The sequence below is a fragment of the Crinia signifera genome, chromosome 4 (assembly GCF_055691185.1).
Source record: "Crinia signifera chromosome 4, ASM5569118v1, whole genome shotgun sequence".
NCBI lineage: Eukaryota > Metazoa > Chordata > Amphibia > Anura > Myobatrachidae > Crinia > Crinia signifera.
The window spans coordinates 262022111-262048988 of record NC_139220.1 but is presented as its reverse complement, the minus strand read 5'-3'; the positions used below and the strand labels follow the sequence as shown (position 1 = coordinate 262048988).

Genomic DNA, 26878 nt, shown 5'->3' with positions numbered 1-26878 from the left:
CCAGAAATTAGTGTTACCATTACCCTATGAACACTGCCTGACAAGTTGACATTTGTTTACAACCAGGAAATGTTAGCTCTACATTTTATGATACATCTGTATATGAAAGAACATAACTAAACACTTTAGTGCCCTGGGTGAGAGACAGTATTAGCATAATGTCTCTCATCCAGGGCACTAAAGTGTTTAGTTATGGTTCTGCTGATTTGCATGGGACATTGCTGCACCTGGTATAGTGACACGTTACAGCAAGAATTCTGCACAAAATCAATCCTGTTTCTCCACTGGTGTAAATTGATTGACTGGAGCACATAAAACTCCTTCCAATGTTCCAATGTTCTGCTCCAGACAGATATGAGGTCTCATGCATTGGCTTCCGTGTCTCCGTGGTCATGTGACCTTTATTTGATGTGCCAGTGTTACAGTAAAAATAACTGCCCTAAACCCAATCACTAGCCCTTCTCAAAGCCTAACCCTCCCACCCGGAGCCTAACCCTAATGTCGGCATTCTGCCAAGGTCAGCATATGTCGTCATAATCATGTCCACATTGTGTGTCACTGATGAATGCTGACATTGCTATTGTTGACTTAGTGATTACATCATTGATTTCAGTAATGATTACATATAGATAGATCTGTCAAGGGTAAAGTTTTAGGAGGGGTAGCAAACAAATGAGGCATATATGCTGCAAAAAAAAACAGAAACTGATTTGCAGGATGATACAATATCCACAGTTATCACAGTAATAGTAAGTAAAATGAACTTTTTTTTGCTTGCATACAGTATATAGTGTACTGTATATAGTACATTTGCCAGTTGTGGGCTTCTGGACTAAAGTCTAGACAAGAAACTTTACTCAACCAAACAGTGTCTCTTTTGTGCATTCATAATCCAGAATGATTTATGTGGCTGGCTGCAGAGAGCAGGCTCAGTGTCACATGTCACCTGTCAGGATCACAACTCTCCGAGTTTATAATCACAAGTGCTGCAGATACCTGTCAGGACACAGAGCCTGTAACGTCATCTGAAATGTTCCAAGCCAATACCAATCGCATGCAGTGATTACAGTACTCCCAGGTATATGGGCATTGACAGTAAATCATATCACATTCTACTAATGGCAAGGTAATGGATTCAAGTGCTGTGATAAAAGTGATGAGGTGATGTACATATTACCCTTGGCCAGTGCATGAGGGCAGGGGCAAATGCAGGATTTTCATGGGAAGCGTGCAAGTGTGTGTTTGTGTGTGTGTGTGTGTATTTGTGTACACACAGTGCAATATTTACTATGCAATTTCCCTTAAACTCCTCAGAGCCCAGAACCATACAATCTTGACTATCTACACTTGCAATTTTGACTATTTGCTATTTGGCCTATGGCCAAATACATTACAAAATGACATATGCCCCGATTCACACCTGTTCGTACAGGTCCGAATTCTGCATAGTCTTCGATGGTAGGTCTCATGCACATGTGCAAACCTCCTGAGTGAAAGCCTTTGGTAAGTTTTTCACTTGCCGGGGCATTTGCAAATTGAATGACAGGCAGGGGGAAGTTGCTGAGGTCCTCCCAGGGTATCATAGACATGCCCACAAAAATGGTGGGCACGCCCAAAGAAACGCTGGGTAGAACCTTGCGAACGCTTGGGGTGGGTTACATGACATTAGTGCCAGCCCCCAATTCACAGAAGAACTGCCTTCATAAGAGACAGTCCAGGCAGGGCCACCAAGAGAAATCCTGGGCCCCGGTGCAACAACTTCCTGGGGCCCCAACGGACGGAGCTCCCCTCACACTCTGTTGACCCTTGTAAGTTCCACTTACCTAAATGCTCATTGCTATGGGCTTCATGCTTGATGCCAGGGTTTAGCGTGCTCTACCAGGGGTTAACATGCTCATTGCCATGGGTTTACATGCTCAGCCTGGAGTTACATGCTCTGCCAGGGGTTAACATGCTCATTGCCATGGGTTTACATGCTCAGCCTGGAGTTACATGCTCTGCCAGGGGTTAACATTCTCTACCAGAGGTTAACATGCTCTTTGCCATGGGATTAACCTGCTCCGCCAGGGGTTACATGCTCTGCCCAGAGTTACATGCTCTGCCAGGAGTAAACTCCCAAATCACATGGCAGGCTCTCAGCAGGCCCTGGAGCCGGAGAGCAGAAGGACCTCTGTAATGCTGCTGCCCCCATGCCAGCCCATGTCCGCCCACAACCGCACTCCCAATGCTGCCATGAAAAGTTGATACAGCGCACTCAGAGCCAGCGCACTCACCACCAAATTAAAAAAAACCTGTGTGTCCAGACCCAGGCCCCCCTGACAGGCCTGGGCCCAGGTAAACTGTACCTGCCCCCACCCCTCTCAGCACCCCTGAGTCCAGACTTACTGTTATCTGTGAAGAGAGGAAAAATCATTCAATGGTGAGTAACCATCTAATGATGTTTCCTCTGCGCGGGCGCATGTGTAAGCGTACACATCCGCTCACAGCGTAGCGCTGGGATGTGGATGTGTGTTCAGTGGGGCAGCGTTTACCTGCTCACTAAGTAGGGCAGCGAATATACGCAGCCTTGCGAGCAGATCAGAATTGGGCCCATATTCAAAAGCTTATGGCCCCAAACCGGATTAGTTTCTTGGAATGGGGAGGGAGCTATCTGGATGAGTGGTAGGAAACCACGAGAGGCGAAAGGCCCCCAATGAGTACTTTTAGATAGACTGCAGAGAGCCCCCAGTGACTACAGATAGAACACACCAATAAGAAGAGTCCTAGCAGGCTGCTGTGGCACTCCTGGTCCCAGTATACCCTGGTAATGTATTGCTATTGGTGTCCTTGTTTATGCTCCAAGTGAAAGGAAATGGTTGACTGTTGTACTCTAAGGTAACCTATATGAATATTGTGCTGGAGAAGAGCAAGAAATTACCTGTGATCAGTGGCGGATTCAGGGAGGGGGCACCCGGGCACGTGCCCCCCCTGTCATTTATTTTGTAGCTGAGGACTAGGGCTTTCCAAAGAGCCCAGCCCCGTGTCTCTAGCCCCCCCGGGAACCGGAGATATCACCTGGCAAACTTGTAACGTTTTTATCCCATAGGATAATATGGGACCCATCAATTCCGACCCCCACCCGGTTCCGCGGCTGCCAGTTCCCGCCCTGGCATCACAGAAGCTTTTGGTTGACTTCATTCAATTCCAAATCGCTGGGCCTTCAATATGATACCAGGTTGGTCCAAATCGGTCAATCGGTTCCAGAGATATTGCGTGTAAACCAATTTTTTTATTTTTGAAATGTCATTTCATGGTTGTTCATGTTCTTTGAGGGCAGATTACTCTGGAACCAAACATTCCAGTTTCACTGGAACAAAATCATTCAAAGCCCACTCAAAAGTTCTTCAATATAATACTTGTCGCATGTAAATGGGTCAGTTGGTTCCGAAGATAAAGGTGGTTAAATGAGATAACTGGTTAAAGGGGGAGGGGTGGTTTTCTCTCCCCCTCACACCAGAAAATGCAGGGACTAGGCTGGTGTAAAAGGGGCCAACCTGGGAATACATTTTCTGGTGTGAAAGGGGTATTATTTCAAATAGCCAGGACCTGCAGTGCTCTGAAAACAGCCAGGCTCTGCCACTGTCAGTGGCTATCACTTCTGCTGTCCCCCATTTACCAGGAGCATGTATCACCCCTTGGCAATGAGCATGTAATCCGACATGGCAACGAGCATGGAACCTCTGGCAATGAGCATGGAACCCTTGGCAATGAGCATGTAGAGAAGCAGCACTTATGTAGCATAATTTTTAATAGGCATTATGGTGTTTGGCATAACACATAATGGACATAATGGCGTGTAACTTAACGTGTAATGGACATTATGGTGTAAATGTTTAATGCGAGCCTTTGGTGGACAATGTCCCTGTTTATGAAGTGTATTGTGAATTTTGGCTTAATCTGTGTGGCATTATGTGAATTCTGGCTCAATCCATGTGGCATTATGTGAATTTTGTCTCAATCCGTGTGGCATTATGTGAATTTTGGCTCAATCCATATGGCATTATGTGAATTTTGGCTCAATCCGTGTGGCATTATGTGAATTTTTTCCCAATCCGTGTGGCATTATGTGAATTTTGACACAATCCATGTGGCATTATTTGAATTTTGGCTCAATCCATGTGTAAGGGGCAAGTATAATGGGGTCTAGTATTTTGTTGCATAATGTGTAGAAGTTGTATATGGTGTTGACACGCCCCCTGTTGAGTGGCCACACACCCTTTTCCGGAGCGCGCCTTCGGCGCGCGCACAACTACATCCTTCACTTTTGTCGCCATGGTGGGCCTGCGTACTTTAAATGCCAGGGCCTATTTTTAATTCCATTCCCACCCTCTCCTGCCGCTCTCTTAGCATGTACACTGGCACCACTAACACCGCCCCTCCTCCACCTAAACCCTTTTTTATCATGGTGCCCCCCCTGTCATTTTATCCTGGATCCGCCCCTGCCTGTGATTGCCATGATACCTCTGTCTGGACTTTTAAATAAAGTGCTTGCTGTTTGTGATGAGTTGGCCTGGTGTACCATTCTTACCGCTGCTCTTATACCCAGCACTGCCTGGGTATTCGTGCCATACCAACCTTGCGGGTATCGGTATCGGCATCGGTATCGCAAGCAGGGGAAAACACTTTGAGATTTTGGCTGTCTATACGATTTTGACAATCCAGGTAAAATTGCACCGTGTACACACCTTATGTGTATGCATGTGTGTGTGTATGTATATATGTATACAGTCAGAAATTTAGACTTCACTCAGAGTCTTGTGCAGCCAAGCAATAAGTTAGATTCACTTTATTGTCATTGCCCATGCACAAGTACAGGGCGACAAAATGTAGTTTTGCTTCCAATCAAATCACAGAAATTGACAATATAGTCTTATTATACAAGAAAATTGAAAATTGAAATGCAGACAGTGTCACGGTTGCAGGGATTTTCCCTATTTTTAATCTCATCCCTACTGGCATGAGGCAGGAGACTCACCTACCGTTCCAAGGCTGCGTGGGACTACCCTAAAAATTGTGAGCCTCCCACTTTTGGGAGGCTATGCAAGTTTGCTATAGACAGAGACGTAATTAGAACTTTTTGGCCCCCATAGCAACATATCAAAGGGGCCCCTGTCCCATTGATTTTTAAAGGACACCTCTCCACAACAGTTATTCATGTAATGCCCCATAATAGTGCCCTAGTTCATTTTCTGAACCATAGTAGTGCCCTAGTTTATTTTATGAACCATCGTACTGTAGCTCTCATTTTACATTATGTCATATAATGGGGCTGCCAGTACACAATATGCCACACAGTATCCCCAATTCACAATATAACATACAGTGTCCCAAGTTTATATTATGCCAAACTGTAGTGCCTCCATTTAATATTGTGCCACATTACAGTTCCACAGTTCTTATTATGTAACATTACAATGAGCACATCAGGTTATGCCACATACTGTAACAATGCCCTCCAGTACATATGGTGCAACATTATAGTGGTCAGCAGTTCAAATGATGCTAGATTACAGTGCCCCCTTACCATTATAACATCCACTAGACACACCTCTCGCTGAAAATGTAATGTCACACAATTAAGGCTGGGCTATGAACCAGACCCAATTGCTTGGCAGACCAAAGGGGGAATTGATATGCAACTTTAGAACCTGGTCAGGGCCCCCTAAGCCACTGGGCCCCAAAGCAGTGGCATCCCTTGCACCTTCTATAGCTTTGCCCATGGCTATAGATGTGTTGCCTCCCTTAAGGCCAGATGTATCAAGCTTCAAAAAGTGATAAAATGGAGAGTGATGAACAGCGAGCCAATCAGATCCTGCCTGCCATGTTACAGGCTGGGTTTGAAAAATCACAGGTGGGAGCTGATTGGCTGGCTGTTTATCACTCTCCATTTTATCACTTTTTGAAGCTTGATACATCTGGCCCTTAGTGTTTGGGAGGCTTTGTGCACCCACAATCCTGTCAGCTCATTCACATAGGGCCTTGGATCAGATATGCTAAGCTACTCGCAGCAGCTTATCATATGCGATCCTTAAGCACTGCAAATGCAGGAGGAGGTGCATAACACCCTCTGCCTGCATTTGCAATTGCTAACAATCGTATCGCAGTTTAGAGGAACATCACAACCATTGGCCACAATGTCCTCTGCGAATGCAGCCTGAGAAAGGTTAACCTTGCTTGCAGTTGTAGGCCCGCTTACAAGGCCAAGGAAACTGTGCCCCCAGAAATCGTCCATTCCCACCCCTCCCCGAGAGGACAGAGGTGTTCTATGTTCTGCACTGCTATCACAGGACCCGTCCTGCGCACACGCAGAACCCAATCATCAGGCATAATTCAGGTTGGATCCTTTCTGCGATCCAACCTGAATTACCCCCATAATGCAATCTAAAGCACTGTCAATCTCAAAAACATAAATAAAACATACACAATTATAATGACTTTGCTTAAGGCAAAAATCTAAATTAACTACTCTCTATACTGTGAGAAGTCATAAAAGCAAATCATTTGCTATCAGTTACATCGAGTCATTTGTCTTTTTGAACAAATGCTTAACCTTAAATTCCCTGACCTTGCAGTAAGTACAGGGGATACTGGCTGCAGAAAGACTTTATCTTGAAGAAGAGAGACGTTAACTTGGCCTGCTCAGTTATCCCTGTCAGGAAGGTGTATTACTATTCCATTTCTTCAGAATAACTATGTAGGAAATCCTATAATCATGCCTAATAGCAGCTAAGTCTACATGTGTTGTACATATTAACAGTTACCAAACAAGAACACAATCTTCACCATGCATGTAGTAGCTTAAATGGCCCTAGGTTTCTAATTACATCTATTAAAGCTAAATTAGTTTTGACTCTAGAGACAAGGCCAGTTTACTTGTCAAATCTTTAATTTAAAATTCCTGTAGAAACCACAGGAGTCACAAGGAGAGGTGCTGTGGAATGGGTGCCACTGTTCCACGGGGTGGCACTAAAATACTGACTCCTCCGCAGTGACATTTTCCTGCTGCATATTATCGGGGGCTTCTCCGGTAGACCCACTTCCCTTCTATTGATGGCGACGGGGCTCCCGCAAGGACATCCCATCTGCAAGTGAAGGCATAATCCTTTTTGGACATGTGAGCCGAAAGCAAATTGTGTCTTGGCCTCAACGGGTGTCCCCGACTCAGTGCCACCTCTGTTTAAAACGTTAGCTAGTTTTACTACAAATGATCTACAGTACATAGGGCCTAATTCTAACCTGATTGCAATGCTGCTTTTATAGTAAATGGACAAATGTAACATGTGCAGAGAGTTAGATTTGGGGGAGATTCTGTGCAGGGTAAATACTGTCTGCTTTATGCTACAATTTAGATTTCAGTTTGAACACACCCCACCAAAATCTAACTCTCTCTGCACATGCCACATCTGCTCCCTCTGCGGTGCAACATGGTTTTGTCCATTTCGTATAACAGCAAATTTGCGATCAGGTCTGAATTAGGCCCATAGTTCTAAATGTATTAGCCTGCAATTTAACCCAATCTAAATACTAGATTAAAATATTCAATAATTTTAAAGGCAAAACCAACCAAATAACCAGGTAATCACACCAGTGCCTGCAATTGGGACAGCCAATCCCGGGATTGGGATCGGCGGGACACCGGGATTTGGCCCCCAAAATGCAGGGATTTCAATACTGGGATTTAGGTAATAGACTGCGATGTGCTGTCTATTGCCGGGCAGCGTCTGAGCACCCGATCAGACTCTGCCCAGCTTCTCCAGTCCCCTGCTGAGCAGATCTGCGCAACCCTCCATGGTTCCACTAACCTCTCTCCCAACCTCATCTCCCGGCTCCCGGCCATACCGCCCACCCAGCTTGTGGCTGCACCCGCCCATATAAGTAAATATATGTGGTGGCTGGAGCATTTTTTTTTTTGGGAAGCCAATCCCAAGAGGGAAGGCAATCCCATTTACTGTATGAGCCTTATATTGCTAAAATGTCTAAAAATTCTATGTGGTGGTGTTACCTATAGCAACATTCTAGCTAACATTTTCTCTATTGCATCCTGGAAAAAGATACCAAGAATCTGATTGGCTGCTATGGGCAACACCACTTTTCATTGTTTAAGAAACTTTAATAAATCATCGTTATCTTTTAAAATTGCACTGCCAAAAAAATCTCCGCCTATCAGTGGTGAGCATGGGATTTCATGTACCCATATTCCTTTTTTCCCTTGCTGGTGTTACCTTTTCCAATATACTAGGACCATAGGGCTGGCAAAGTTACCACTCCAATGGGGCCTTCAAACAGGGTGATTTCAGGGCATTTTCTAAGCCATCTCACTAGATGGTTTCGAAATTGGCTCTGCGTGTAGGGGGCCATAGCGATAGCGATGCATGGCCCCACACGTCGCTATTAATATCCAGCATGCTGGATAAATCTAGTTAATCGGCAGTCAGGGCCAGTGTTAGAGAACACCCCGGCCCTGACAGATCACTCAGCACACAGCGCTGACTCATCCTGGATAAGAATTTGCTTGAGCAACACTGTCTAGAGCAGGGCTGGGCAACAGTGGCCCTCCAGCTGTTGATGAACTACACATCCCAGGATGCTTTGCATTAGATTTGCAGTGTGACCATGCTGAAACTGATGCAAGGCATGCTGGGATGTGTAGTTCATCAACATCTGGAGAGCCAGTGTTGCCCAGCCCTGGTCTAGAGTAAAAGTTCTCTCGTACACCAAGAACAGCTATTCAAAAGTAGAACCCCACATCCCCTTTCATCACTTTGGCTTATAACCATAAATGTATTTCACAAAATTACATCTTATTCCTAAATTGCTTCACAAAACCAGGAATGGCAGTATGCTCACTATGTCTATGGAGCCAATTTATCAACAAGTTTTAGCTATTTAAAAAAGTTACAGAGACTATGTTGACTCTTATGCTGGCTCTACGAAGCCGACATGGCTGAAATGTACAAACAGCATTTCATACATACAGCATGTTATACACACAGGCCAAATCATCATAATTTCAGCTGTGCTGTAATCATGGAGCCAGTTTTCGGAGGTCACGACCTCTCGTTCCCATCCTATGTCAAGGAACTTGGGGCCTGATTTAGTAAGGCCCACTAAGCAGCAGTCATTCGCTGCATAGTGAGCCCTGTAAGGCCGCCTGTCTGAACGTCTGAGCCCCACCGTCGCTAAAGCCCGTCGCGAACGTTTCCCATAATTAACTACACTCCTGCATTCTGCAGGAGACTCCCTGAAATAGCAGCAATCTCCCTCTCTCCCTCATAAGTCTAGCAATCTCCCTCATTTCACCTAGCCCACATTACACTGTTACATTTTGGGGGGAAAAAAGGAATTAGAGATAGATACATTATCATTGAATCATCAGCACCATTTCCCAGGATTGGTGATAAAACACAATGATCCCTCTGGCTACATGCATTTATTGTGGCCATTTATATGGAACCATGTGTAAAACACAATAGATGAACAATCCCTGACACGTATCACTGACTTTTATTTACCAAGTATAGTAGCTCTTACTAACTGCTTTGGGACTCATCTACATCTGGATCTAAGTCATTTTAAAAGATTCCTCTCAGATATAGCAGTACACACCCACGCTTCTAGGTGCCGGCACGTTCACAATCTCTTTTCTCACCCCCTCAATGGGGCACTGTACAATATTCTACTACCAACTATAATCTCCCCGAAACTAGTTTTCAAATGTACGCATGTATGACATATCCCCTCGCATGCGGCCAAAAGGGAAGAGAAATCATTTGATGGTCGGCGACTTTTATTTCCTTTGGTGGCCGCCAAAGAGGGGGTGCAGGTGCTACATCTCGTGATGTTAGGCATTGGCCCGCCTGCATCCCCAGGGGAAACGCGCAACATTTCCATGGGGATGCCCCTAAAATGAAGGGCATTTCCCCTGGTCCGGGCCGATGTCCGCCCCCGCCCGCCACCTCTGTAGCAAAAAGCGCGGTGAGTGTGAAATACACGCATTCGAATTTGGCCCCGTCCGGCCGGTATTAAATCGCCCCCTTGATCTCAAGATTTCAACTTGAGCAGTTAATGGCGTTTATGAAATCAACAGCTACATAATTTATTATCCAGCAATGATACCCAATTACACATCTCGAGGCCATGGACACAGCAGGCAATTTTTTAGGTTCTTTATAGCTGAACTGTGTTTCCTTTGAAGTAAAAAAAAAAGCTAAACTGAATTATTGATACTACATATGTCAATGAAGGTCATGTAATTATACTCGCGGAAATAAAACTATATTACAAATGTTTACTAGCATAACATTTCTTTATTGGGATTCAGGGATGTGCGCTAATGAAATTACAGCTGCAAATTTGTATACAGCTAAAGCTGGAGGTGTATTGGGATGCTCAATGGTGGCCTCACAATCTCAGGGTCAGCATACACAGCCTGATTCAGCATGGTTGAATGATTTTCATAGGGACCCCCATACAACACTGAGCGTTCCCCTCCAGCTGCTCCTACCCGTGCAAATGCCTCAGTGAAAGTGATACTCACTAAAAGCGTTTGCACAAGCATATACGCACATGTGCAGACCCCCCACCATCTGAATTTGACCCCTTCCCAGCCTTACTGAATCACCTCCAGAGGCCGCAACTGTCGCAGATCATTAGATTATCAGCATTCTGTGTAGCCGTCACCTAGCCTTGCTGCAGGATATAAGGGGGCGAGATGCACTAAACTTCAAAAGTGATAAAATGGAGAGTGATAAACAGCCAGCCAATCAGCTCCTACTTGCCATGTCACAGACTGTGTATTAAAAATGTCAGGCAGGAGCTGATTGGTTGGTTGTTTATCACTCTCCATTTTATCACTTTTGTATCTTAGCGCATCTGGCCCAAGATGCTGAAGCATGTTCTAGTGTGTACGGAATCACCGGCGCAGACTGAGAATCTCCCCTAAAATGATCAACACATCTGTGTTTTTGCCACCATTGCCCGCACACATGCTCTCCGACTGGCTTCAAAGAATTCTTTTCTACAGCCGCTGCCGCAAGACAACGTTGATGAATGCGCCCTGCAACTCATGAGACATGAGCAGTCGGCTGATAATCGCATAACTGCAAAATGAATCAGGTTTGTATAGAACCCTGAATCAGCCCATCGGTTCTTCATTTGCGCATCAGTAAAAGCTACCCAGCAAATATATGCAGTAATTACACTTCCAATACACATTTCATGTATGCCCTTAAATATTTTTAAAGTCGATGTATTTATGTCAAAATAGCATTAAATACTGCAATAGTAATCACGTTCTTCCGCCATTTGTACTCCCAGAAACCATTCCCTGTTGAAAGCATCAATAATCTCCCTCATGCAACTCTCATTTTAAATGCAGTTTAATAGTTCTGCGCTTCAACCACAAAAACATAACAACTTCACAAGATTGGATATTGTGGAAGATTAATTTGACTATTAATAGCAAGTGAAAACTACCATTTGCAATGTAATTAATAGTTATGCTTACAAAGGGGAAAATATGATAAAATCATCTCAGACTGAGATAATAAATGTCTGTGGCTGAGATACTGTTTCAGTCCTCACAGAGCGAAGCACAAAATAGCTCCCTTCGGCTCTGTGTGTTAGCTCTGACAATGAAGTAAATATTCCTATAGCATACCTCCCAACTTTTGAAATGTCTGTAGCGGTACCTGTGCGAAATTTGGGGGCGTGACCTACAAATAGCGTCACTCCTGTGAAGCCACATCCCCTCTGTCTCAGCCGATCATCCCTACCATTGCTCCCAGCCGATTATCTCAACAATAAATTCAAGCCAATCAACTCTACTATCGGTTCCAGATGATTCCTGATCCACGGTTGTCCTTCCCAGAGCCAGCCCTAGCTAATTTGATGCCCTAGGCAAGATTTTGGTTGGTGCCCCTAGCACTATCCCAGACCCATTGCTCCTTATTCACATTACAACACAGTACATTTTATGCCACACAGTAAAGCACCTGATAATGCCACACAGTAATAGCGACCCTTATACATATGCCACACAGTTATGCCCCTTACACATTATACTGCACACTAGTAATGCCCTTCGACTCATTGCCATGCAGTAATTCCCCTTACACATTATTGCTCACATAAGTAATGTCCTTATACACATAATGCCACACAGTAATGCCACTTAAGCCTATACCACACATTATTACAACCAAATTCCCCCCTGCACAGCACTCACCCAGCCTGGACTCTGTAGATATTGAAGCCTGGGCTTACTGCAGGAAGCCACTCAGTGCTAGCTCCTTCTGCTTGACTCCACAAAGGCCCATGGGAGGAGGAGCTGCAGTGGCTGGGCATACACAGCAGCTCTCCTCCTATGAAGGTGGCCATTTTTGTTACTTTCAACCGCTGCCCCACTTCCTTCCAATGGGACTCCAACTGCACCTGGCTCAGTTGTATGAGCTGTATGCCCCTGGGCTTAATAAATGCCCTAGGCATTTGCCTATGCCTAAGGCTGGCTCTGGTCCTTCCCAGTCCTTACATTGTGTTGAACTATTGTTCCCTGGACTTTCAGTATTCCACTAGGACTATCCAAGGTACTCTGGCAGTGGGTGCTGCTAAGTCCAAACTCCCTTGCAGGGTTTACTGGTGAAAGCTACCATCAGCTTAGACCCCGAGCCCCTGTTTAGAGATCTACTTACTTTGTTTGGCTCCGCTACACAAGTTCAGAATTACGTATTCTTGCATTGCTCATGTTTTATAATTTCCTGTATGTGTAGACAATGACATTATATTAAACCACCACGCTTACAAAGTATCTCTTGTCTTTTGTCTTCGCAACCAATCACCAGATCGGAGACATCAAATACTCCAATCCTGACAAGTTAAAAGTTATGTTTATGTTATAATTTGAAAATTTACTGCGCTCAATTGTAAATGAGAAGCTCAATGCATAAAACAATTCATATATAAAAGTGAGCACTGAGAAAAGTTAGAAGGAATGGTAGAAAAGAAGGATGAACATGAATAAATAGTAGTATGCAAAAAATAAAATAAATAAAATCAATCGGCACCTGTAAAAATGTCAGTTAATATGATGTTTACAGTTCCCTTGTTGAGAGATCGGGGAGTCAATTGAATATGCTGAGCTATAAAATAAACTGTAAATAAATAAATAAATGCCAAACAATGACCTAGATCAGGGGTCCTCAAACTATTTTGTTTTGGGACCCGATCAGACAATAAAAATAATTATGGGACCCCAGCAAGTTATTGCAGAAGGTCATCATGTCATGTGTGTAGTCAGCAGACGGCACATGCATGGCAGCATTGTGGAGGCACAAAATGATGGGAGGAGTCTAAATAACAGACAATTCAACAGATCTACTAGACTCCTTGAATCACTGACTGAGATTTGAAAAGTCATCAGCCTGATGGTCAGCAACATGGAGTCGTGACCCTCATACTGAGAAGGTCGGGACCCACTTTGGGGTCAGGACCTGCAGTTTGAGAACCGCTGACCTAGATTATATAAAACAAGTAAATGAAACAATGTTTGTGATCATCATTGTTTAAAACAAAAGTTTCTGGAACCCTTGCTTTGTATTGTGATCTTGTTGTGCATTCTGTCACAAGGATTATATGGAAATAAAAACAAATGATAGTCTCTGTAAGGTGCCTTTCATCCCATCTATATTACTTGGCTTTTCAGGACGAGATTGTGTCTGTGCAGTATTATACAGAGAAGAGCTGGGAGGTGAAACATCCATATGGTGTGTCTTAATGCTGATGCTTCTTGGTAACACATGCAGGAAAGGTGAGAAGCTTTTATGTGTTCAGTTAACTGCTCATTGCATCACACATGATATTCTTATAATGTCAAAATGCATCAGCTCATATATATAGATTTTTAATTCACACACTGATCAATTAAAGTCTAAATAAAAAGTAACAGCTTAATTTAAGAGGTGCAGAGAACAGCTGAGAAAGACTTGGCCATTCTCCAGTTATATCTTTAGAGGATGCCCACCACTATAGCCATTACATCAGAGGCAGAACTCTGGGAGGCAATGGAGGCATCTGCCGCCGGGCTCCTGCTCCCAAGGGGGCACCTCTCCTCCCCTGCAAGTTTAAATCCATTAATTGAAAGCCATTGATATCCCTTCTATGGCTGAATTTAGAAATGTATATGTGTCTCTCTATATATATATATTTTTATATTTTATATAAGGGTGTGTGTGTGTGTGTGTGTGTGTGTGTGTGTGTGGCGGTGGGGGGGCACCAGTATACATCTTGCCTCCGGGCAGCTGGGACGAACTTACGCTACTGCATTACATCATCTTCCTGGCACCAGCTGCAGACCCACAAGCAAAGTGGTGCCCTGACTGGTACCCTGAGGAGACAGAGCATATCTATCACTTTCTTCTGTAAGTTGGGAATAATTCCAATAATACGCAGACTGGGCATGTAGGAAATGGTGAGAAAGAAAGGAAAGGTGAAATATAAGAACGTACGCATCGTATTGGCAAAGCCTATTAAACATCACTTCCAATTCTGTGTTCACCTGTAACCAGTGGCAGATCCAGAGGTGGGGCTGCAGCACAGTCCAAAATTGGGTAACTATACCAACTATCACTCCAAACACTGCCAATCATTGCTAAGCTAGGACTCGCTGGCAGTGGGTGTGGCTCCCCTATTTGAATTTTGAACTGTGCTGCAGCTGCACCTCTGGAGCTGCCACTGCAAATAACTGTTTATATATATTTTTTTATATCAGATGCACTGAGAAGTAGGCCTGCTGTGAGGGAATATGCCTTGACAGAGGTGGCTAAAAAAGATTGAGGGTGGGATGTATTAAAATACATCGCCGCCCCTCTCCACCCCACCTAGTATCGCAATGCGGTGACAGAGGCACCCCATGATACCTGTGATGTGGTGTGCAAGGGGGGGGGGGTCTCCGTTACATCCCTGGGCGCCTCCTCCTCCCCCCTGCAGTCGGAAGGACTTCCGGTTGTGTTGCTATGGGGAGGAGGATTTTAACTTCCGGGTCCAGGGCCAGGCTTCCTGGAGCCTGGGAAGGTATGCCAGGGGGGTGGCATCTGTGGCGGGGGGCGGCGTAGATGGTGGGTTGCAGCAGGCGGTGATAGAAGCCCATAGGTTTCTTTATGGTATCGCCACCCAAAGGTAGCTATACACTGCCCAGCGAAGTCGGAACGGCTGGGTTTTAGTACATTTGAAAATGGTTGTTTTACCACATTTTTACCTTAGTACATTCCGCCCAAAGCCTTATGATGGAAGAATAAGAGTTATTTTCTGCTAAAGGATCGCCCTGATGCTTTACATGTTTGTGTCAAATTCAGTGCAAGAGCTGTTAATCTGCTTTATACGAGGGGTGTGCAATAAGTTTTCAGGAGCACAAAAAGTATTCTATTTACAAAGTCTTAGCCAGAAGAGTCTATGCAAAGTTGCCTGTGCTCAAACCAGTTTGTGGAGCAGTTAGACCAGTACAAAGCAAGTACTGTATCTCTACTACCTGCTGGATAAATGGTCTACACTGCAGCTTCCAGTGACTCAAAATGAATCCCACTTGTTGTGGGAACACAAAGTGTTTGTGGAAGGTGTCTAAAAATGGCTCCCTACATTTACGGCCTGCATTGGTTGGCTTTACAGTCTCCAATGATGTTGCACTGATGTACAAGTGGTACAATAGCTTCAGTACATGACCAACCTTGGCCACAAAAACAGTTACCATTTGCTTGACTATGCTGGGCTCACGTCGGATCTCCTGTGGTGGAGCACTTCCAACTGGGGTCCACTGGGTCAACTGCTGTTCGGTTTTGGGGTCGAAATTGTAGATTTAACATTCATTGCCACCAATGATATCCCAAATAAAGTTTGAGAAACCGCCATCAACCTGGGCAGTATGTTGCGGCACATGTCACCCAAGTCTCCTTCTGCAATGGGGGCAACCTATTGTGTAGCAAAGCTTTTTGTGGCGTATAAAATGGATTGATCCCCTTATGAGCAGCCTATCTACTTTTCTAACTGAGTCATGGTCTCCCTGGCATCCACCTCAACTATGGCCTGCACAACAGAAATGTTGTCTTCGTGATGGCGGGCAGAGGTTGGCTGCAGTGCTTTTCATCTCACAGGGATCTCCTGCCGAAAAATTCTGCAAGCCACTCAAGCACAATTGTTCAAGACTGTGCTTCCTCCCCAAAAGTAGCTCCAAGTCCATCAAAACTTTCCTGCTGTCATCTCCAGTGGCCTCAGTTGAGCTCCATAACAAGTTTGTAAACTAAGTGAACATGCTGGTCTAAATCTAACAGCCTCCGAGTTGCCAGGGGGTTGGGATTTTGTGTAAGCCTGCCCATTTTTTTAAAGCAGTAATCATTTGCATGGCAAAACCAGGTTGGGTTTGCCTTGCAAATGATTGCTTCTTTAATAAATTGGCAGGCTGCACAAAATCCTGAACCTCTGGTCACTCAGAGACTATCACATTTATCCCTCTGTCTTCTTTGGTGTGCAGTGATGCTCATATATAATTCTGTGCTCTCAAATTTCACAGTAACTTTAGTCAGAGTTTGCAGTTCACAACCAGTCAGATTGTGTCTACTCTACCTATGCACTGTACAGCTGGAACCTTACTGCACACCCCTTGTATCAATTATGCAGTTACTGTACTTGTATAATAAAGTTCAACAGAAGTCTACTGGGATTGTCTATGCCTTTGGTCCTGTGATGACGAAAGTGGAACGCCACACTTGTATCTCGCAATCTAAATTGGCTGTTTAAAATTCTTGCTACACATCGCCCTTGAAAGGATTTCTATCTAGTGAAGGATCCAAGGATTGCTGCATAATCAGATATTAATAAAACATACAAGATGGAACAGCAACCAATTAACCTTATGCTGCATGTGTGTGCGTAGACATGTTGCTATTCAGTGTGGAAACTTGTATGATTGAACATGACAAGCTTTGTTGCATTCATTTAATTGCCTTGTGTTTTTGGACAAGATTATTGCTGTTTTTTTCTGACCTGTGATGACTGTTGACCAATGTTTGATGGAAAGACTCTTTAGTGCACCAGCGTTCAATGGAGTCGACTTTCTTTAATTTAAATAATTTTATCTTAAACATTATTTACAGATGGACAGGAAAAAAATCAAGAGACTGCAGACATTGCGCATTACAAAACTGGTGTTGTTGATAGTTGTGGAACCGATCAGTGATCTACATTACTACACAGGGCTATCAGCTGGGGTACTGGGGAACGTGACCAAATCTGAAGCATGGACACACCCTTTTAAATTAAAAATGACCATTCCCACCGGCCATCATGTCCCAGCCTTAGTAAATAGTCCCCCGACCATCTATTCCTGAAACATTGTACACAAAGTATTACAGTTGGTTCCTTTACTAATCGGTTAGGTGTTTTACATTACGTTATTCTATATCCGGATGCATGTTACTGTGCTCTCCTAACAACCCTCTTTAGATGTGAGAAGCAATTAGATGTGCATAACATTAGCAACATGCATTTCCATCATCGTTAGGCTTCCCAATCAAGATCCAAAGACTAATAATACTTCTTCTCCTTGACTTAACTAAGGCATCAATTTATATTGTCGCTGCAACAGAAAGTCTTGTGTTTTGGTAGCGATAAATGCATGTACTGTTCTAAATTAATAAAGAAGAAACATAACTTTTTGGATTATTCTCCCATTCTAAATCAGTTTAGCACCCTGGGACATCCCCCTGCTGACCCATGACTTCATGATCATAAGTATGCTGCAAAGAAGAAGCAGGTCGCTGGGCACCTCTCATGGCAACCCCACTAAATGAACACAGGTGCCACAGATGCAGGAACCATGTCTTCCCCTCAGGCTAGCACCCTAGGCAGTGACCCTAGTTGCACCACCTCAGTATGGCACTGAGTTACAGTGGACATCTTTTTGGATCCCACACGTTGCAACACTTGAGATCTATATTAAGCATTATTATTGGTCAAGAAAAAACAAATAATATTTGGTAGGTGTACAGGCTGAATGCAGGTTTGTTGCCACAGTGACACGGGACCCCGGCCTCTCCTGGGAGTCACCAACTGTACCAGTGACAGGAGATTGCTATGTGATGTTCTGGAATCACTGTGGATCTCAATGAATGTTCTGGAATCACTGTGGATCTCAATGAATTGGATAACAGTGCTGTGCTGCCCGGACAAGTAACCTCCTCCTCCCTGCACTGTACACAGGGCCGGAGCTACCACTAGGCAGCTTTAGGCCGCTGCCTAGGGTACTGGCCGCTGGAGGGCACCCCTTATTTATCATTTGAATGAAGCAGAGCCAGCTGGTCCCACGATTGGCCGACACTTTTCTCTCTGCATCATTGAAAAAACTTGTTTTATGCGGTTACTGCGCTTTCTGGAAGGCAGGAGGGGGGACCTGCGGCACTGTAATAGAACTGCCACCTCAATCAGACACCAGCCGCCCGCCCAGCCTTCCCTCACAACACCAACTGCCCCCGCCTCTCAAAGTCAGCAAACTACATCGGTACTGTGGAGCCGCAGCGGCAGAACAAACAGGGAGCAGCTTCCTCCCTCCCAGCGGCAATGGTATCCCATCCAGCAGTAACCCCCGGCCCCCACACCAACAGTAAGCTACCTTTTGATGTGGAGGTGTGGTACTTGAAGTAGTGGGCCTGCCCAGGGGAGTGGGTTAAAATCTGTGTTTATAATGAGTCCCTGTATGGCTGTATATATATATATATATATATATTTCTATATATATAATGTGTATGTATTAGTATATATGTATGTGTGTATATATTTACACACACACACACACACACACACACAAGATTTGTAATGCTTTCTGTTTGTTTGTTTGTTCTATTACCCCTTCACCCCTCCATTGTCTATAGGTGCCCTCACGGAAATAATGTAGGTGTTGAAAATAAGTTTACAGCAGGGCCCTCCTTCCCCCATGTTTGTCTGTGTTATTCATTCTGTTCTTTCAGTGTTGTCAACATTTGTAAAGCACAACGGAATCTGCTGCGCTATATAAGAAATTGAAAATAAATAAATAAATAATTGGGGGGGGGATGCGGCAGTTGGCAGAGGTTTCGTCTAGGGTGCCAAGAACCCTTGCACCGGCCCTGACTGTACATCCCCTTCCAGGTGCAGGGAGGAGGAGGAGAGCCTTCCCCCGCAGCAGCATCCGCGGAGACTAAGGATTGGAAGGGAAGCCGCCGGGGACCAGGTGCACATCGCCGGTGCAACGCAAAGGGCAGCTCTTAATGCAATAGCTGTCCTTTGCAATAATTATCGCATATGTTAGTGCATATGCGATAATTATGTATGCGGTAACTGCCTATGTGCGACAGACTGGGGCTGCGGATCTTAGTGCATCCCGCCCTGTGTGTGTGAAAATGACAATTAGGGGCTGAATAGCTGCTGTGTTATCACCTTAAACTTTATCACCTCATCAGACTTAATACATCTGCATCAGAGTCTGCTGTGCTGCCTGTTAGAGATGAGGGGGCCCAGTTGGAAACTGCACACAGGCCCTCTCCTGTCTTAATACACTCTTATACAAATGATATTGCCTAAGACATGCCTATGCCTAGGGCCTGTTTTTCCAGTATGATCCTTCGCAGTGCCCCCCCGCAGCTTGCACAGTCATGTACGACAGTTGCACATGCACATAAGGGCTCCAAGGATATAAACCCAGAAATCCTTATATTACATAGGTCAGCTATTCTCGCAAAAGCTGTCACTTGCACGGTGGCATTATTTGTGCTGCTTTGCCCTTTGTGGGATGTATCGCACATTTGCTTGATACTTCCTGCCCTAATGATAATTAAAAATTGGTTCTATTTTGGGCATATTAAATTATTAAGGGTCTGACAATTATTAGTTTGGCAGATGAACCTCTTTATATTAATATAATTCACCCTTTTATTGTTTGTTTGTTTGTTTATTTGTTTTGACTGGTGCCTATGATATTAGTAATTGATGTTTTCACCACTCAGTGACAATGAGTACTCTTTATATAGGTACACTTTATAATTGTAATTATTATATTAATTGAACCAATGTGGAATACCTATACAGTATCAAGCATTTACTATTATCCCTGTGTGACTTTAGGATGTATAACACCTCAACCAATGGGATTAGTATTTTGTTTTCATTTAAATCCACTTATATAAAATGTCTGCATTGTATAATTCCATAGCATAAATTACTGGAAGCGCTCCAACATCATCAGTTTGGCTTTGCAGTGTAATCTTGCAGTAACAATGTATCGCAAGAATGAGCCAGGCTAAATGAGAGGAATCAGCAATACTCAGCCATAAACATTTAAAAGGATTTGCATAAAATAGAAAATGAGCGAGTTTCCTATCTAGGGAAACACATGTTTTGTTTCTGTCGATGTCTTGGAATTAATTTGCTTGTAAATGAACTTCACCCTAAGAGTAGCTCTGGTGGGACGTCGTTCTCTCCCTCACCTTGTAATTGCCATTTGAAGAGAATTGCTAGGCACTGCTTTGTGATCCCAACAGACGCTGGAGCTGTGTAAATGGGGCATATACTGAATGTGACACCTGGCTAAACAAGATCAGATGTCTGCGGTACACTATTAACCAAAGGCGGAAGGCTGTCTGTATAGTATCAGCTAGATACAATCCTGTAATATTTACAGTATTGAAGTTTTTTTTATATATATATCTTCCATGTTGTATAATTGCCTTATAGAGATGTGTCCTCATACACTATGGCCGCAGTTGTGCCAAACAGCCTTTCATGGTGCACTAAGGGCCTGATTCAGACCAGATTGCTGGAGATTGCCGGAGACCAGCATTTAGTTAGCCGTTGCCTACCATCAGAGTGAAATCCCGCCCATGTGCATGGCTGCAAATGCGAATATGGGGAAATCTCCATTCGCAATTACTCACCATGGAATGGATTCCCCCGCGTGCAGGAGCCTGAGTAGACAGATACTTACTCAGCACTGTGATCAAGGATGTAAGATCCGGGGCTGGAGCTTATGTCATCAGTCCTCCATTCCAACGCCGGAATCCGTCTGCGTTTTCCCCGACACTCCCAGTAAACAGCCGGCCAATCATGTGTATGGCCAGCGATGAAAAGCTGTTGCTGGCATGCTTGGTCATTGGATAAACTGGTCTGAATTAGGCCCTAGGTCCCGTACAACTCGACTTGTGCTGAGAGTCTCTTGACATTTTTTGCTGGAATGTGCTTCTTAATCACCATGCAATGTGACAAAACCACTTGACAAAACTGCAGTGATATGCCACTCGTATATATATCTCTGTACGAAGTGCTACGATGCTATGGCTTTTTTCACACCATGGGCCTTATTTTGGTTCATTCTTTCTGACAAAATCCTTCTTAGATGGGCAAAACCATGTGCACTGCAGGTGGGGCAGGTGTTACTTGTGCAGAGAGAATTAGATTTGGGTGGGGTTTTACTTCAAAGTGAGATCTATATTGCAGTTTAAAAATAAAGCAGTCAGTATTTTCCCTGCACAGAAACAAAATTACTCACCCAAATCTAATTCTCTCTGCACATGTTACATCTGCCCCCCCTGCAGTGCACATGGTTTTGTCCATCTAAGAAGGATTTTGTCAGAAAGAATGAACCAAAATAAGGCCCCAAGTTCGGTTGTGCTTCATCTGAGACTTTCTACATATTTGAAACAAATTCCTGTACGGGTAAAGTCGCAGCCCAGCGTCTCTCATACAGATTGAATGGTGTTTTGCTGCATCGTCAGTGCGACTAAAGCTGGGCATACACTCAGGGCCGGCGCCACCACTAGGCAGCTTTAGGCATTTCCCGGGGTGCCGGCCACTGGAAGGCGGTACTTTCAAGCAGGTCAGCGGTGGTGCCAGGTCAGCACTGGCGCCAGCAGCCAGGTGAGCGGCAGATGCAAATCCCCTTCACTGGAGCAGGTCTGTGGCGGCTCTCCCATGCAACTCGGCGGCCGCATCCACCCCCTCCCCCCCCCCGGACAGGTCGGCAGTGGCCGCATCCAACACACACACACCCCCCCCAGACAGGTTGGCAGCACAGCCCCCCCCCCCCCGCCTGCATACACCATACCTCCCAACGGTCCCGATTTTATCGGGACAGTCCCGATTGTCAGGGCCTGTCCCGATGTCCCACTCGCGGGCGGCAGTGTCCCGCGGTGTGGGGGGGCTGTTGGGAGTCCCCCCTGTCAGCTACTAAGCAGCGGGGAATAAACGCTGTGCGCATGCGCACAGCGTCTATTCCCGCAGCCAGGGGACTGGGGGCATGGCTAGAGGCTCACAGAGCCTCTGGGTCATGCCCCCATAGCGGCAAAATGGGGGCGTGGCCTCGCCGAAGAGCCGCGAGTATAGACCACGCCCTCAAATTAGGTCACGCCCCCCGAAAGGCCATCGTCCCGCTTGCAGAACTTCGAAAGTTGGGAGGTATGCATACACTATACAATTATATGGCAGATCAGCAGCCAGATCTGGCTGGTTTCAATGAAAATATGGTAATGGATGAGAGCAAATTGACCATTTTCTCTAAAACACTGGACAACAGACAAAAAAAATTTTGTTTATACAAATTGGATCAAAACGACAGGTTGTGTCCATTCTCCAGTGTTTCTGAGCAAAAGGGCAAACATGATGGACTGGGATTTGTATACAAATTAGTACAGTACGTCTCCCCCAGGGTCACTGTTCCCATTCATTGTACAGTAGACAGCTATTTGAAATGATAAATTGATGAAAGCACATTTGAATTTTTTTTGATGTGGTGTACAGTAGCTGTAAATCTTTCAGTGATTTGCATGACATCTGTATCAAATGAGGAAACAGTCCCTATTGTTTAAATAAATGAATTATTTCAGTATTGCATATTGCAAACGATGCACAAGATAGTGTAAGTATATTATATAGTTTCATTTCTAACATAGTAAGTAAAGAATCACTTTCATGTAAGTGCATGAAAAAGCAGCACAGAGGCATTCAGCCCACCAGAAAAAGCAGTAAGGCACTGAGGTTACCATCTACCGCTCCAAAGAATAACTAATACAATAATCCTGTATTGTGGATAGGAGAACTAGAATTTTTAAAGTCAGATATTAAAATAGGATACCCAAATATCAACCCAAAAATTAATGAATGTTCTTTGTATTTAAAATGATTACATTAATTGCTTAACAAATAAAGGGTTGTTTCAGCTAGGTTTGGAATAGAAATTAGAGACGTGCAGGCTCTGATTTCAAATCAGAATATTGGGGCAGATGTATGAAGCTTTAACAAGCTTTATGCAAGGGTGATAAAGAGAGATAAACGTCAAGACAATCACCTGCTAACTGCCATGTTACATGCTGTGTTTGAAAAAAGTCAGTAAGGAGCTGATTGGCTGGACGTTTATCTCTCTTTATCACCCTTGCATTTATCTCTTGTTAAGGCTTAATACATCTGCCCCATTATTGGCTATCAGCTGTCATGTGATTTGGGATAGCCAATAAGATCCTGCTTTGAAATCAGAGTAAATCAGAGTAAATCAGAACCTGCACATCTCTAATAGAAATAACTCCAGTGATGGAATGCCATACAGGGCTGTCTTGTAGTTCCGAGACATTGTCAGGCGCTAAGCCAGACCTGGCCAACCTGTGTCTCTCCAGCTGCTCTGAAAACACAAGTGCCAGCATGCTTTACCAGCTTATCGATGGGAGGGTATGCTGGCACTTGTGTTTCACAAGAGCTGAAGAACCACAGGTGAGCAAGGACAGCGCTAGGTGCACAGGCATCTTTTTAATCCATTTCACCTCCATTACATTTATTTTTGGATGGGTAATTGGAGGATAAACCATTTCATAGAGATCCTGTGGAGGAGAAACCATTTAATAGAGACCCTGTGGAGCAATAGGGATGTAGTGCACAGACAAGCCTTACCAATGCTGTTGCTGAAGCATGGATAGATGTCATATTTTTACCTGCTCCTCCTACATCACTGGTGTTTTTAAGATGGCTGTGTGCACTATACCAGTCATTAGTCCATATATGTAAGTAACTATCTACACTTTTACATGTCAAAAAGTGGCCTCCAATAGAAGCAAGTACTGCTATTATTTCCTCATTCATGATAGACCTTGATTGGTCAGTCTCAGCTAAATCCCTGTACACATTACACGAGAATTTAACAGACATTTCTCAGAATGGCCATTCTAAGCGAAACCTTTGATAAAAACTAGTGTGTACACTCAATATCGTTAATGATGCACTTTTTCGCATTGATAACAACCCCGTCCTCCGGCTAAACACGCAGGCCGATTTTGGCTATATACATGTTCAGCGGGTCCCGGTGATGTCACTCAACGATATCGTTTACCAATATTGTTCAGTGTGAACACTCAATATCGTTTGACCAGCAAAACTGCCGATACAGTTAACTATATCGGTGGTGCTCCTAGTCAGTGTATTCATCATCTTTAGTTTAACCATAGCATACTTTTTCATTATAGAATTCCGTAACTCTCCAATGTCTAATGATATATTTGTGTTTAGAGTACAGGTTAATGCCAGGCTTACAGGCCTACCAAGACCCAGAATACAATGCAAACACCATTTACTTACAGGGCGACTGTATAGTAATATACGTTACTGCTGAAAATAAGGAACAAAATATACACAACAATAATGTCACCATGTTCTGGTCATATGGTAAAGTTCTATACACTTAATAAATATAGGTAACGGTTAAAAATCAATCATGAACTACCAGGCATACAGTATGGGCACACATCTGTTTTACAGCATATAGAGACCTATAAAAAAAAACCGATAAGTTCTGTTACAAATAAAATAAAAACATGGATCAACATCAACCATTCCCTAGGCTGATGGCCAAATATTTCTCATCAGACATACAGTAGCTCCAGAACAATTAGTCTAAATCTGGGGCTAATCTTAGACACTATATTAATTACTTCTGACTAGAGGTGTTTAAAATTATCGCCTTATCTTCTTGTAACAGAGAAAACAGCTAGAAAGTCCGTCTCTGAACTAAAGCATCTTTCCATTAACCAAGTAGAGCTGTTGCTGATTTCAGTCAAAACCTTTGCCTAATATATATATATATATATATATATATATATATATATATATATATATATATATATATATATATATATATATACACACAGTCATGAATCATCTATATACAATAATGTATTATTATATTTCTGGAACATGTGCCTATAGCATTCAGCGTAATAATATATACATATCACAATGCTACTGTATGTACACACACTGTACATGCACCATGCGTTCATTCAGTATCCTTAAGTCCAGATTAAAAGTCTGAAGAGAAAATAACTCTTAATGAACAAGCCCCCAAGTGTTTTCTCCCTGCTGATCCCTTGAGGGTCTTTCAGCCCCCCCCCCCCCCCCCCCTTCCCCGCAGGCCTTCTCCCACTACTTACCTGTAGCTCAGTACTGGCTGCAGACTGCAAGAACTAGCAGATTGTTGTTATATTCAGGATTTGATTCTCCTTGTTGACAGGTGTGTGTTTTATAGGGGTGTTGTGTACAACTAGATATGTCTAGTGTGCAGTATGGCAATATTGTAGTGCAAACATCTATAGATCACTCATGGTGTGTATGTTGCACCTGTCGTGTTGATGGGTCCCTGCACAGCATTGGCAATGTATAGCTCACCGGTGTGTTATTGTAACTCTGCTCAGGTTGGCTGTGTCCTATTTGCAACGTGTGCGTTAATGTGATCTTTCCTGCAGAGCGAGGTGTATGTGGTGCTGTAGGTAAACAGTGATTTGTGTGGATGTCGGGGCCAATAACAGTCACGGATTTTTGCAATGGACTGTCGATATGTGTGTGATGTTGATTTGCATATGTTGATATAAAATCACAGTGTATGTTATTGCCATAGGTGTCATGAGATGCGCCCGCGGTGTGCAGGACGTGTACTGTCAGCAGTGCATGTGTAATTAGATGGTCAAATCATGCAGAATCCCAATCTGCCCTCTGAGAAGCACACACCGCTTTATGACTGAGTCTATGCGTAATGTTCCCTGTTTTATTGGCGGATATCTTGTTTCCTAGTGAAACAGTGTTGTGTCTGATAGCATGTGTGTGTGCATTGCTGCTGCTGCTGTCATGTCTCTGCTCTTCTGTCTCAGGCACAGGCAGCCTCAGTCCTGGTAGCGGTGTCTTTTCCTCACATCCTCAGCTGCAAGAATGAAGGGTGTCCAGCAGACACAAAGCTGAGCCTTGCAGAGCCCAGACAATTCCTCGCTGCAGAAGTCCTGGTTGCTCATTCTCCCAAGCACCCAGCAGCACCCGGCTGCAAGGCTTCTCTGTCACACCATCCCCCTTTTTTTTACAATTCCCCTTTTTACATCAGTGTCTCTATCCTGCAGCCTGATTTGTTGCTCTTCCTTTATCTTCCTTTGCTTCTCTTGCTAACCTTCCACCTCCCACAATTTCATATCCCTCCTCTTATGGGTTTTTTTTTTATTATTATTCCAGGCTCAATTTCAAGGGACACCTATATAATATCCCAAGAATCTGAATGAAGGGCTCTGTTGTGGTCCCTCCTTTTTTATTTCTCTGAAAGGGAGGAGGGAAGCTGGGACTATAATGGCTCTTGAGATAGATGGTTGATAGCTTGTACCTGTGCCATATATCTGACAGGGGCACACAGGGTCTCATCTATATAAGCACTCTGCATTGGGAGATGAATGGTGCACAGAGAGAAGGGAGAGAGCACAGCCCATACACTCTGTATCTGTGATGAAAGAGAAGCAGGTTTTCCTATGTGCACAGT

At 44.1% G+C, this 26878-nt stretch overlaps 1 protein-coding gene across 2 annotated transcripts in view; it reads right to left on the bottom strand.

Moving 5' to 3' along the window:
* Positions 1–26662, bottom strand: part of MINAR1 (membrane integral NOTCH2 associated receptor 1) — a 50909-nt gene extending 24247 nt beyond the window's left edge. The window contains exon 1 of one of the 2 annotated variants that reach the window (XM_083184464.1): positions 25518–26662. The gene's annotated coding sequence lies outside the window, so the exon portion shown is untranslated. The remainder of the gene's footprint in view (positions 1–25517) is intronic. The other variant, XM_083184463.1, reaches the window with a different exon arrangement.
* Between the last annotated feature and the right edge of the window lie 216 nt (positions 26663–26878).